Source organism: Nestor notabilis, unplaced genomic scaffold (genome assembly GCF_000696875.1).
Source record: "Nestor notabilis isolate BGI_N333 unplaced genomic scaffold, ASM69687v1 scaffold6363, whole genome shotgun sequence".
Classification (NCBI taxonomy): domain Eukaryota; kingdom Metazoa; phylum Chordata; class Aves; order Psittaciformes; family Psittacidae; genus Nestor; species Nestor notabilis.
Genome location: NW_009921411.1, coordinates 38977 through 52911, shown reverse-complemented (window position 1 = coordinate 52911; position 13935 = coordinate 38977).

Genomic DNA, 13935 nt, shown 5'->3' with positions numbered 1-13935 from the left:
ACGCTCTTTCCTTGGGCACACTGGGTTTTCCATTGCAGCCTGAGCTGGTATGGGTGCTCCTAGTCCCAGACCAGAGTATTTCTAACCTCACGCTCCTACCTCTCCTCCTCACCAAAAGCCCAGGAAAAGGGAACTTCCCTTGGGTTTCTTCTGTCAAGATCACAGTGTGATAGGCCTTTCCAGTGCCACGATGCAACATGAGTACAGCCTGTCAGTGTCTTGTCACCTCTCAATGTGCTTCTATTTACTGCCATAATCAGTTCCTGAAAGGCAAGGCTGAACCACTGCTCTTAAGTAGAATTGTCATCATGACAGGTCCATTGTGGGAGAGAAAATTTGCACCTTTCAGAGTTGTCTCTCTGATAAAGAACAGCAGTAGAATTGGAGATTAAAGCCCTGGCACAAGACTGACGTGGGGATTGGGGCAGGGGCTGCACTCCCCTTGCCTTCAGCTGGGGTCTGCCAGCCCCCAGGCTGCCGACATGGTTTCTTCCCTTACCCCCTCTTGGAATAGAGAAAGGCAAAGCATTAACTGTTCTGTGTGTGCTCCTCTCCACAGATTTGCCCACCTTGGATGTGTTGTGTCCCTGTTGGGGGGACACCCACATGTACATGGATCCCCCAGCTCTGCACAGAGCTGGGACAACTTCTAGGCTGAGCCTGGGACCGCTGGGACAGTGAGCTGGACCTGCTGAGAAGGTGCAATTGCACAGCTCCAGATGCAGGTAAGTTAATTCTCTCCTGCTACTGAGCTCTTGGGGAATCCCTTTTGGTTGTGTCTGGTGGACATTCCTCACTGAAGACCAGGAGGAATCCATCCTCCTCTGCAGACCTGGACTGAGGCTTATCGTCAAATGATGACACTTAAATTGAAGGCGAGTTGGCACAAGCTCTCAGTAGTGCTCATGCTACCAGAGCACTAATTATAGTTCCTTTACAACCCTCGCTTCAAGCTGTTTATTCCTATGTGAGCAAAGTAGCACTGAAGTGTCTCGTGATCTTGGGCCTCATGAATTTTGGAGACAAAGTTTGATGACGTTCAATTTCTCTGCTGGTTTTCCTCTCCTGACTTCTGCCTGGATACAGCTGAGCACAAAATCCCCCTCAGCTGAGAAGTTCCTATAGTTGCACCAAGATCTTTCAAACAGTTTCTCCTAAAATACTCAGGCTTAGTCACCAGTGTGAAGGAAGAGCTTGGACGAGCTGGGAGCCGTGCGCCAACACAACTGCGCAAACCACCCCCAGCATCACACCTGGGACCCGGAGGCCCTGTCAGTGCAGGGATGAAAACTGGGATAAAATGAGCTCCTGGAGGCCCAGCAGAGCTTCAGAGCAAGCCGGGCTGTCTGCCCCGAGAGCTGCTGTGTCCCAGTGTGGTTTCCTGATGCCCATGTTCATTGTGCATCACCTTCTGCCTTAGGTACAGCATCTCGCTCTTGTGGGCCCCAGTTCCTGGATCTGTCTGGTGATGGTTAGAATCCTGCCATCCTTTTCCTCCTCGTGTCTATCTCAGTTCTCAGTAGGGGAAGTTCTTTCTTTTGAACAGCCTCACTTTTGATTTAACAGCTCTGCTTTCCTCTAGAAAATTGCAAATAGGTTGATTCCAGCTGCTTTATTCCTACGCTGGGTTCACTTCTTTCCTCGGGACTTGACTGCACCGTGTTGGGTGAGGAGGAGGGAAATGCCTGCCATGAGCAGGCCTTCAGTGCTGAGCAGCTCCTCTGAGTTCCAGGTATTTCCTTTAGGGCTTCCTCCAGTCTACAGCAAGGAAAAGAAATGGGACTCAAGGTAGTGGATTGTTGGAAACCAACACTTGTCTTTTATTTCAGTGTTTTTCTGGTGGATTAACTCCAGAGTAGATCAGGGAAATTCACTGCATTGCAGTTTTGCATCACAGTAGCATCCTGTGTACATGATTGGGATTGAGACTGTTTGATACAGGAATAATAGACCACAGTTAAGACAGGCTTGTGCTCTGGAAAGGGTTTGCAGTCTCCTGGGGAGATGCCACAGCTCTGCCTAGGACACAGTGAAAGAGGATGATGGTGAAACTAATGGGAACATGGGGTTTGCTGTGTCTGGAATTATAATCCTTCTGGATATTTGATTTTAGTGCTGCAGTAGACTAAGAAATAATAAAGCATCAATAAGAACTTGAGGCAGTTGGCCACTGCTGATGTGGTTGTGGTTACTCTTACAGGAGGATTTGAAGTTTATGGTTTCAGGGTCAATTTGGGGCAAGAAGCAAGAGTATGACATGGTATTTCTGTCACCGTTGTAGCTGCCTTCTTGTAGTGACATGCACATGGAGGGTGGAATGAGATTAGGAATGGATAAATTTATTTGGAATGTTTAATTTCTGTAAAGTGATTACTTTAAAGTAATCAGCTTCCAGAGATGTGGATGCGCTTGGAAGAAAACGAAATAAACCTGATTGGTTTCTGGCATTGTAAATGTTTCACGGGTCGGGGCTGTCTCAGATGTTATGAGCCAAAGTGTAGAACTGGCTTTGGTGCAGATCCAGCATCTCCCCCTTAGGAAAGGCGTGAGAACTACCCATGAGAGACACATCGCATGCACAGTCAAGGCTGGATCCTGCTGCCACCACAATTCTCTGAGAGAAAACCAATTTTATGTAGTTTAAAAAGGAAAAGTAAGTCAAATCCCTGCGAATTACTTAAGACCCCTTTGAAGTCTCAGCATTCGTCCTGCCTTGGAAAGGGATGGTGGGTGAGAGCCAGCTCCTACCAGCAGCAGCTGGGGGACAGGGACCCAGAGCAGGGGCCTCAGACACTGTGTGCCCGGGGGCTTCACCCATGGACCCCCCAGCTGGGGCCAGGCAGTTGCTGCTTTCCCCCTGTGAACAAGGGAGCAGACAAAAGCTGCCAAGATCTGATAATAGAATCTGTTTGGAACAGCTGTCTGCTGACAAGTATAATAAACTGTATTAATGGTGTCATTATTATTCCCTAATTAAAAGCTAATAACTAAGAGTTAATTGCCTTTAAAGATGAAGCAGGGCTATGGCAGGGATTTATCTCTGTTTTTCCGAGCTTGCCTGGCTCTGCTGATATTTTCAGGCTAATTAATTGAATCAAATCTTACTGAAAACTAATAATCTCTTTGTGTTGATTCAACCAATTGAATTAAAAGGTGTTTGCTGTGTGCTTGGTTTAAAACCAAAATAGATGAGTGTTCTTTGCAACTTGTTACCTGGGGTGGTGACAGTCAGCGTGGCTCAGGGCAGCACGGAGCACAGGGGCTCTCCGTGGCAGTGGTTTCATGAGAAGAACTTTCCCCTGCTGTTAAGAGGAGCTGGTGGAACCCCATTGCCTCTAACTTGGTTATTGCTGAATAACTGTTCTTGTGCAGATGGACACAAAGCACCTGCAGCCTTAATAAATGGGTTTTACCCAGGGACAGCACTAAAGTAAGATAGAGCCATGCTGACGTTTTCTCTTCAGCTCTTGATAAAGATTTGTAAAGTGTTGTGTGAGGATCTGATTTTGTTTCATCTGATGGGCAATAAACCATTCACAAACCTTTAGTCCCAAGAGCTGGGACTGTTTGGAGTCAGGGCTGTTGGTTTCTGCTGTCCCCCATTGTCCCTCCATTGCCATTGTCCCATGTGGGGTGTTTTTTGGGCTGTAGGTACACCCCCAGAGCTGTGCAGGAACCTCCCATCCCTGTTCCAAAAAGGAACACTTCAGCATCCCCCTTATAAAGCTCCTGACAGTTGCATGATGCAAATTGAAAGGAACCAAATGTTCTTTTTGGAAGTTCACTTTATCAGTGTTAATCTTCTATGTGTAGTAATTTTATTAAAGCTCCCCAAAGAGTAAACTGTAAATTCATTAGTGCCTGTTTTGGACTGCACCTTCCTTCATTTTGGGTAAAAAAGAGATTAGAAGTCATCTGGGCTCCATGATAATTAAAAAGAAGATGCTCAAACATAATTCTTAATTAAACAGTAATGAGATAAGAACTTGTGTAGTCTGCTTTTAGGCTGTTGGAAAGATGCAGAGGTTCCCATTGTAATTATGTGATTTATGATCTTCCACACAAAGATGTAATTAGGTTTTTCCCCCCTTTTTAAAAATTAAACATTATTTAGATAAAAAATTGCACAGCAATTTGTATCCGCTTTTCCTGCTGGAATAGCAATTTGGTTTGATTTCTTTTTAGGTTTCAACCTAAAAATTTCCTCCATAACTAGGAGTTGATACCCTAAAATACAGGAACTTCCCCCCGTGTGTCAGAGAGCCCTAAGGCGAGGGAGGCAGGTTGTTGGATGTGATGGGATGGAAGAGGGAAATGGGGAGTGAGACATTTGAGGCCAAGAAACTGTGAAAGTGTTTCTTTCTGCTTAAAAAGGTGGAATTTGTGTTTCAGGTGGCACCTGTGGAAAGCTTCCCCTGTGGTTAGACCCGTAGATGGTTTGTTTCTGCCTCTCATCTTCTGGGAAGAGAAGGAGCAAACCCTCAGCGACCAAATCCTCACTGGTGAGTTTGACCACATCTGCCTCAGTGGAGTTACAGAACTATTCCAAGCAAAGCATTAAACAGCATCCTGCCCTGCAGGAAAGCACACCAAAGGTGAGCAAACTGTTCAGGAGTTCTTCGTTCAAACGCGTGCCTGAGTCTGCTGTTGAAGCTCTGCTCTCTTGGACGAGCGTTGCACCATAGCTCATCTGTTTGTCCCAAATTCCCTTCATCCCATTTCACTGCAGTATAGACTGTGCATAACAACCAAGGTGGAAAAACCACCTCAGTGGTGCAGGGAAAAAGGGCACATTGGTTTCAGATCAGATTGGTGCCTGAAGGGAGTGTCTGTGTGGAAAACAGTGAGGAGAGCTTGAGGTCTCACCTCTGGAATAAAAGGCCAGGTTAGAGGAGCATGATTTCTAGAGCTTGCTAAAATAAAATGAAAGAACTAACACCAGATCTCTAAGTTTTGGTGCTTTGCATGGCTTTTGCAGAGATTTAGCTTGAAATGGGAAGGATCAGGGCAGAGATGTTCATCATGGAAACACAGTGAGATTTGGTCAAAGGCCTGTTGCTGGTACAAGACACATTTAAAGAAGGAATTTCTCATCTATTGCATCATCTGAAGAGTCCCACATCCAGCTCCTCTTGGCAGTGGCTCAGGTGGTTTACGTCGTGCCCTTTCCAGCTTAACCTGGCTGACCAGACTGTGCTGATGTGAAAATTACCCCCCCGCCATCATCCTGGCACCTTCTCCCCTCTTTAGGTAGGGGAGCAGGAACAGAACAGACATCCCTCTTTTCCTCATAAAGAGCTGAACATCTCCACCTGCCACACAAACAGTTCTCTGTGTGTTGTAAAAGTATCTGGGAGTCTGAGCAGCATCTTCTGAGTACAACAGCCTCCAAACCTGAGCACATGAGGGTCAACAACTGGTTTCCTTTTAGTCTAGAAATGCAATTTTCAGAGAATTGTATTCCTAAACACTTTTAAGGTCCTTCCTTTTGTGTAGCAGATTTTCTCTTTGCTTCTCTTTCGGGTAAAGCAGCAGAGAAGAACATGAATTCTTTTGTTTGTGGCCAGAAAGGGGCTGTTAGTGCCCCCCAGCTGCATTGCTGCCCAAATCACACACCTGATGCCACTTTGCAGCACTCAGGGTCCTGATCACTTCCAGTCCTGCTTCATTCTAGCTTGGTGCTTCATCCTGCCCATGCTTGGCCTGGGGCAGGAGCTCAGCAACAGCAAGAGGTTTCCTTTTCCTTATGGATGGAGGTTATGGATGAAGATTAGTTTTCTCTGTGTTGCAAGGTGTGGTGGATCTGCAGCTACAGGTACTACTGGCTTCTTAGCACTAATCCTCCCAGGTTATTCTGCTTTAACATTATTACCCTGTCCCTCCTCCAAGACATTTTTGCCTTCTTGCAGCTTGTCCCATGGGTGTGAGGTGGTTGGGTATCAAAATGTCTCTGTCCTGCCCCCCATATTGATGTTGTTGGCTGGTATGGAGAGCCTGGGCACCAGCTGCTTCAGGAGGCTGTAAGGAGGTTTTGGTGGTGCTCAGAAGAAGCTCACACGTAGATCCACCTCTGTCCTGGTGGTTGTGGCATCTAGAGCAGATAGATAAGTCAGTTTAAGTGGAGGTGCCAGGAGATGGAGAAGCACAGCACCACTTGCCCTGCCTGCATCTTGGGGCATTGCTCCTCTTCAGCATCTCCTCCCCAGGCCTTAACTACCTGCCCTGGGAACTATCTGCAGGGCCTGTGGTGAGTTTTTAATAACATGCATTTTGTTGTCATCCCCCTGTTCTTCTGGCTGTATGGTCTGTGATTCAGCGAGGTGCTGAATGCCTCCACTGTCAGCTCCAGGCCAGGCTGGAGGCAGGATTTGCACCTCACCCCCAAAGCAAATGCTCCGTGAGCTTCATTTCATTGTAGTGTTTTGGAGGAAGTGAAGATGGATGGAGATTCTACCGAAAATTGCCCATCTCTCCCTCCCCCATGTTTGAAGAGAATATGTAGAAATCTCTGCTGGGTCCTCTTCTGTCTGTTAAATGTAGCACTATGGAAAATGTTATTTCAGTTCTGTCTATTTTAAGATGATTTTATGGGTTAACCAAGCAAGCAGAAGGTCTCTGCTGCTGTTTAACTTGGTGTTACTACATCCTTTTGGAAGACTCGTGGCTTCAGGTGCTTGGTTTGGCTTCCTCCTTCCCCAGATCTTGACAGTAACGCTGGAGGTGCCATTGCTGTCCTGTTTGGAACCTTGGTGGGGTTTGGAACACAGTGGAGATGCCATCAGAAAATGTGGCCTTGTTGAGATGACTTGATGTGATTGTGCCGTGATGAGTTGTGGCAGAAAGCCATGGTCAGCTTTTCTTGGGAAAAGTCCCTTTGGTGTGTGGCAGAAAGGAGTTAGGTGGCTGTAGGGGTATGAATTTAAACCAGGAACCACAAATGCACGTTTCCACTGGGTTGCTCTGTTGTGTGTCCCTTGTTGTCTGGCTTTGGCTGAGGAAAGGGAAGGATATTGCTCTGGTCTAGTCCTGGTGTAGCTGTGAGAGTGAGGAAGAGCCGTATCCAAACTAGGAGCTCATTGGCAAACCCAGATCCAAAGCACTTGAGGTGGGTCTCCCAAAGGTCTCCCAGCTCCCCCTCACCTGTCTGTAAGAGCAGGACATCCACTTATGTTAATGGTGAATCCTGGAAGTGCAGGAACTCGCATGGAGCCTGTGGCCTTTGTGGTCCCCATCCGTGTCCATCCCCTCATCACTGCCTCCTCCAGCATGTCCACAACCACAGGAGGGCACCAGAACCACCCCCCTCCCTTAACCCAGGAGTTACCACGTAGGTAGATGCCTCTTCAGACTTAAGCAGGACATTTATTGCCCTAAAGAAATAAGTCTCCCTCTTTCTGGAATGTGTGGGGTGTTCTCTGTTCACAGAGTCCCCAGTGTGCCAGCCCCATCCCTGCCGTGGTGGTTCTGCAGGGAAGGGCTTGGCTCTCCCAGCCAGAAGGAGATGGGAAGAAGGTCTGCTGGAAGTGGAACCTGAATTAGTCGTGTTTAGCAATTTCCTGAACAACACCTTAGAGCAGCTCAGCCCGAACGTCGTGTGTTTAAAGAAAATAGATTTTATTGTTTTTAATCATTTGGAAACATCTTAATTCCTGTTTCAAAGGGGTTTATTATCCTCAGTAAGCCTGGGATAAACCCCTTGTGTAACCTGTTAATCTAGGGCTGCCATCTGCATGTATGTGTGTGCCTGTAGGTATGCATCACTGTATACATATACAGATGGATGGAGCCCAAACTCTCTTCATCAGGAATCTTTAACAAGTGGCAGGGAATTGTTTGTGTTGGCCTTTCAAGAGATAAAGGTGTGATGAGATGGCAGCGTCGGGGGTTGACTCTGTGCAGGTTGAAGAGGGATCTGGAGTTGCCACTTCAGCCCGTTGATGGGTGGGTAGATAGATAAGGAGACAGCAGAAAAATAGGCAGGTTAAAGATAGACCAGGGTGAATATGTTAAATGCCTGGAAAGAGCATGCTGCTAATAAATAGGAACATAGCACTGCTGTTCAGGCTTCAGCTGAGTCCTAGGTTTGAAGCGATGTGGTGATGTGATGTGGTGGTGGGTAGTTAATGCAAGCACAAGAGGCAGACTCAGCTCTGTGCATGGGGGAGGTTAAAGCAATCACCACCTTGTTCTAACGACTTGTGGCTGGTTGAGCCCTGGTTAGTCACCAGGATGGTGTTTTCTTCAACGTTTTCATAACTCTGTATTCTTTATTTGCTGTATCCTAAATATAACTTTAAAATATATGCACACACCCCCTCCCTTCCATCCCAGAGATGTTCCAAACAACAGCAGGAGCAGAGGGGCTGTGCTGCACCCTTCCTCCCCAGCCTTCCTCCTGTGCTGACCAGGGCTCTTTCCTTCCCGAGACCATTTAATGCCTCCTCTGTCACCTCTCACGAGATATTACAGGTTGAGCAAAAGCAACACTTGGGATTCAGGCTTAGATTTGTCTTTGGAATCTTTGCTGCTGGCAGAGCCGGGTCCCAGCCCTGCTGTTAGCTGAGAGGTCAGAGTGTGCAGGGAGCCAAGCGTTGTCATCTCCACTTACATCAAGATGGATTTGGTGATCAGGACGTGGGGACGTGCAGTGGATCCATCCCTACCAAACCCAGCCTCATCCCAAGACATCCCAAGAGGGGAATGTCCAGGGCAACTCTCTTGTGCATGCTGCCAGGGTCCAAGGGCCATCCTTGGAGTCAAAGGCATTGTGCTCATGCTTTCAGCACGCTGATATAACAGGGTTTCACTAGTGAACAAGCTCCTCTGCAGGCTCATGGGGGGTTTGGCTTTATAGGAACAGCACAACTGTCACATGGATCCAGGATGGCTCCGGTTGTGCTGCGAGTTGGTGTTGGATGAGCTGAGGGTGGTGCTGAGAGCAGGAGGGACGTGAGCAGTTGGTGGTAGCCAGGGATGGGCTTTTCCTTCAGCCCCTGCAGCAGTGATGGATGCTCGGAGGGAAAGCTGTGACGCTGCTTGTGCTGCAGCATGGGCTTTGCTCCTGAGGGGAGAGGGGTGTTCTGCACAGCCACGGGCACAGGGTGCCTGTTGTGACACTGCAATGGAAGGGACTGAACTTGCGCTTTCCTTCTGAAGAAACTTGGGAACAATTCCCTGTATCCCTGTCCCAGTGGAGGAGCTTGTTGCGATAAGAAACCATTATCTCAGCGCCTACCAGGGTATTTACTTTTTCCATTTCAGTTGTACATCTGTTCAATTACTGACTTGGAATTTGCAACCATCTTATTTAGGAGAAGGAATTGATTTCTCATTCCGTTACTGCTTCTCTTGGTATAATTAAAGCATATTGCAACATGAAGAATATCTCCTGGCCTGGGAACTGGTTTGCCACTTGGGTAATTCTGTAAACCAAGAAAGGCTTTTCCTTTTCCTCTGGAATGTAAATTACAGTTCCATCTACTTTCAAGTCTTTGTTCTGCTGCAGGGGACTGAAGGGGCTCTTGGTTTAGGGTTGTGCAGAGGCACCGAGGCTTCTGCAAATCAGTCCCTCGGTGGTTTGTTTGGCATTTGAGGCTGCTGCAGCAGTTGGGTTTGCCCAGTGCAGTGTAAAGGAGAACTGGGACAAGCCTGCTCCCTCCAAGCCCCCGAGAAGGGCTTTTTCCTGACAGGCACCATCTCTGCTGCTCTGTTCTGACCCCCGGGCCCCCATCGCTGTGGGAGCTGCAGCTTCACGCAGCAGCACCGGGTTGGCTGTGGGAGTCTGGCTGCTGCTCGTGGTCCCGCAGCAGGTGGATGGGGAGGAGGTGGCCAGGGTGGGCTTGGCATGTGCCAGGATGGGGTCTGGGACCTGCAGGTGTCCCTAGAAGGGGCTCGGTGGCTTCCAGCAGCTACGCTCGAGCAGAGAAAGAGTAATTCAGGCTTGACCTTTGGATGGAGCAGAAACAGTTGTGTTAAAGGGAGAGGAGAGGGAGGGCTTTGAGATACATCTATTAAAGTGTGATTAAAAGCTCATCAGGGTTTGCATATAAACCATGTCAGAAACACCTCGAGGTCCCAGCAGGGCCTTTGAGGGTGAGCACTGTCCGCAGAGATACAGGGCTCAGCCATGGGGTCCCTGGTGATGGGGCCAGGGCTGGAGTCAGCTCTGGGGCCGCTGGGAGCCAGGGATGCTCCCGGCTGCATCCACTCCATGGGATGCTGCTCCTTGGAGCAAACACTGAAATACAACCTGGACACTCCATAAGGAAAACCTGCGCTGTGATGGATGTGGCTCCGGTCTCGATGTTTCTCTGACCCTTAATGAAAGAGGGCTCTGCAGCTGAGGTTTCCTTGTAAACCCACTATCTGTGCTTTAACCCTGATCCTCTGTAAGGAATCGTATCCATGAACATCCTGAGCCCTGGGGACAGCCCTTTCCTGTAGAGAACATCACCTGCAGTGATTTACTCCTTCCACCATGTGCTGGCATCGCTAATAAAGCTGCTGTCAAAGCTGCTGTCAGAGCTCATATTAAAGACAGAGGAGAGAGACAGGTTTCAAAAAGACCCTTGGATCAATAAGAAACAAGAGTTTTCCCTGCTGAAAATGGGCATTAATGGAGCATCACTTAGTGTTTGATTAAAACAAAAGGGAAGTGAGCTGAGTGCCATGTGTAGGCTGAGCTTAGAGCAAGAACTCAGGTTTTATTTGCTCTTTGCAGCGAGGACCGGTGCAGCCAAGGGTGCACCAGGCACATCCTCAGGCACAGCCCCAGCACGTTCAGAAGCTGCAGGCTGGGAGGCAAGTTGAGCAGTTTATGTATGTGCACAGGTAAAAGGCTGCGTCAGTGGCACTGATGTGCCAACAGTTCAGTGTTTTCAGCAGAGTGAGCATAAAACCTGCTGCTTGACTTGTGTGCTGAAATGAACCCATGCAAAGCTTTGCAGTATGAGTTAGTTACACTGGGCTAAGTCAAGGTAGCAGTTGTTCCAGCCAGAAGGTTTTTGTGCAGCTGAGATCAGGTCTCTGCAGGTTCTCTGTTATCCCTCTTCACCATTAGGAGCTTGTATGTGGTATCATCTCCTCTTTGCTTATGGGCTTCAAGAGGCGCCGTGGTAGGACCATCACCAGGGCTGTAGTGTCAGGGTGGACTCAGTGTCTGTGTAAGTCTTTACAGCTATTTGTAAGCCTAACTAACTCTTGTGCCTAGAAGACTTATTTCTTGTGTTTGCTTCTCTAACTGGTTTCCTACTGTGTTGGCTGGGGTTTTTTGAAAGATTTCCTGCTCTTTTTCCCATTCTCTTTGTTACCTTCCTGTACTCCAAGTGGAATTTATTTCTCTTCTGTAAGGGGTTTGCGTCTCCACACGGGGGGTAGGCACGCCAGCTCAGAAGAGGATACAACAGAAATAACAGCCTGGAGAGAGATGATGAGTGTGGTTAATGTCACAGAGGGACAAGAACAGTATTGCTGAGCAGGAGAGCAGGCTGGAGGGAGGGAGGCTGAGGAACAGAGCTTGGGAAAGAATCAGTTTTTCCTTTCTATTCTTCCATGATAAAGTGAACCTCAAACCCCAGCGCACTGATTGATGTACGGTGACGGAAGGTGCCTGTCCCGTGTTGCAGGGCTGAGCTGTATTGCTCAGTGCTACAAATCATCTTTGAGTTGAGGAGAGAACAATGAGTCAAAATATCACTCTTCACCTGCAGGTTCTGCTGTATAAGAGCATTGATTATAAACCAGAGTTTAACTTTCTCCCTTTGTCCTGTGCCATCAGCGTAGTTGCTGTTGGATGTTTGTCTCCTGCCACATTCCTCTTATCACATGGATCGACAGTGGTGAAGGTGATGTAACTCCCTCTGGGTCCCCACTCGCCTGAGTTTGATCCTGGGTCTGTGCTGTAACTTGCCAATTACTGATTTTTAATTTAGGCTTAAGCCCAAAAGTTGCTCTTGGAGCAGGGAGAAAGGCTTTGGGCTGGTAAAATGGAGGGGAAAAATGCTTCCATTGTCCTCCAGAACCTGGTGTCCTCACTGGCCCTTCCCTGCTCAGCTCCTTTGTGTCTTAACATGGACGGAGCAGGAAGCTCAGGCTGGACTGAGCCGACCTGTGAGCACGAGCTGCCCTTGGCACAACCCTGCTCAGGGTGATGGTTTAGTTTTAGTAGGTGCTGGTTTTTAAATGGCTTGAGCTGGCTTTGAGGAGGCAGCAGGGTTTGCTTTCACTCGGCTGCCCCATCGTGGTGTGGGTCATGGCAGTGGGGGCACGGGCTGGTCCAGGGGCTGTGAGCTGCTTCCTCTTCCTGGCCTATTCCCCTCAGTGCAGACATGGGAACCTCTGGCAGTAGAACAAGGGAGGCCTCTCTCTGCCCTGGCCACGAGCTTCCAATGGGACCTTCGGCTTTGCCCAAGTCTTGTTTCTCTACCTCTCCCCAGCCTGGCTCTGACCTGAGCAAGGGGAGGAGGAGACCTGCTCCCTCCACAGCCGGGGCGGCGGAGACGGAGCCCACCCAAGGTTTGAGCCCCCGATGTGGGCACAGCCCCTGCACCCCCGGCTGAGCCACGGTCCTGGCCAGGCTCGAAGCAGCAGCGAGCCTGTGCCTGCGTCACCGCGGCCCAAAGCTCCAGCTGAGCTTATTCCTTTGCAACCACATGTTTGGCTGCCAAAGGTGGCCTATTTTTAGAAGGAGCATGAACGCAGCAGAGGGAGAGCAACCTGCTCCCTGGCCCTGGGCACCAGCAACAAGCTTTCTGCAGTCGCTGCATTACACAGAGCAAAGGCTTCGGTCGGTGCCGCTCCCACCAACAAAGAGGTTTGCACTCAGGCCTTTCAGACAATCTTCCTTTAATACAAAGTCAATATATCTACATACACAGTGGTGTGAAAACCACTTACTGTTTCAGTTTGAAATAACAGTGTGAAAGCAACAGCACTTTGCTCTCATACAAAGAAAAAAACCTCCCCCCTCCCCCCAACTTGTCCAGTAAGATTTTGCTGCAACATACTTAGAAATTTGGGCAACTTTCACACAAATAAGAAGGAAAATCTCGAAGAAGCCTTTCATTCGATTCTGGGGGTTTTGTCTCATAAAGACAGGACCGAGGCGGGTTTGGGGGTTTCTGGGTAGCACTTGATGGCCATGATTAACCCCTTCTAGAAAAATAAAAAAGGACGAGCCACAGGCAAGCAGTGCTCAGGGCAGCGCTGTCCTCGGGCACCTCCACAGCTCCCCTCCTCATCGCCTACATCTCACCTACAACCCAGTGCAGGGGCAGACGTGGGCCGTTACCTACAACAGGTCAAACCCTGGGTGTGCTGCTGTGTGCCACGGCCCTGAACTCACCATCCTTCTGCCTTCAGTCACGGTAAGACACTGGTGTGGTTTGAATCCCCCAGCTCACCCCCGGCCCTGTTGCACCTCCACAGCTCCCCTCCTCATCGCCTACATCTCACCTACAACCCAGTGCAGGGGCAGACGTGGGCCGTTACCTACAACAGGTCAAACCCTGGGTGTGCTGCTGTGTGCCACGGCCCTGAACTCACCATCCTTCTGCCTTCAGTCACGGTAAGACACTGGTGTGGTTTGAATCCCCCAGCTCACCCCCGGCCCTGTTAAGAGTCAGATGTGAAGGGGAGTGGGGTTGGTGCTGCCGCCACCTCCAGGCCTGCCCCTCCTGCCCCACGTGATATGTCTGTGGTTGAAAACCAAAAGAACCCAAAAATAAGAAATTCCAGCAAGGACATTTTGTTCTTACATGAGCAAGTTCAACCTTTTAAATGGTAGAAAAGCAATATGTAGAAGTAGCAATTTGCACTGCATTTTTATATATCACAGCCATTACACGTAACATTTCTACAGTGAAAAAATAGACTGTCTTTGAACAGAATATGAACAAATAAGCAAATTTTTCTTTTAAATTCATTGACTGATATTCT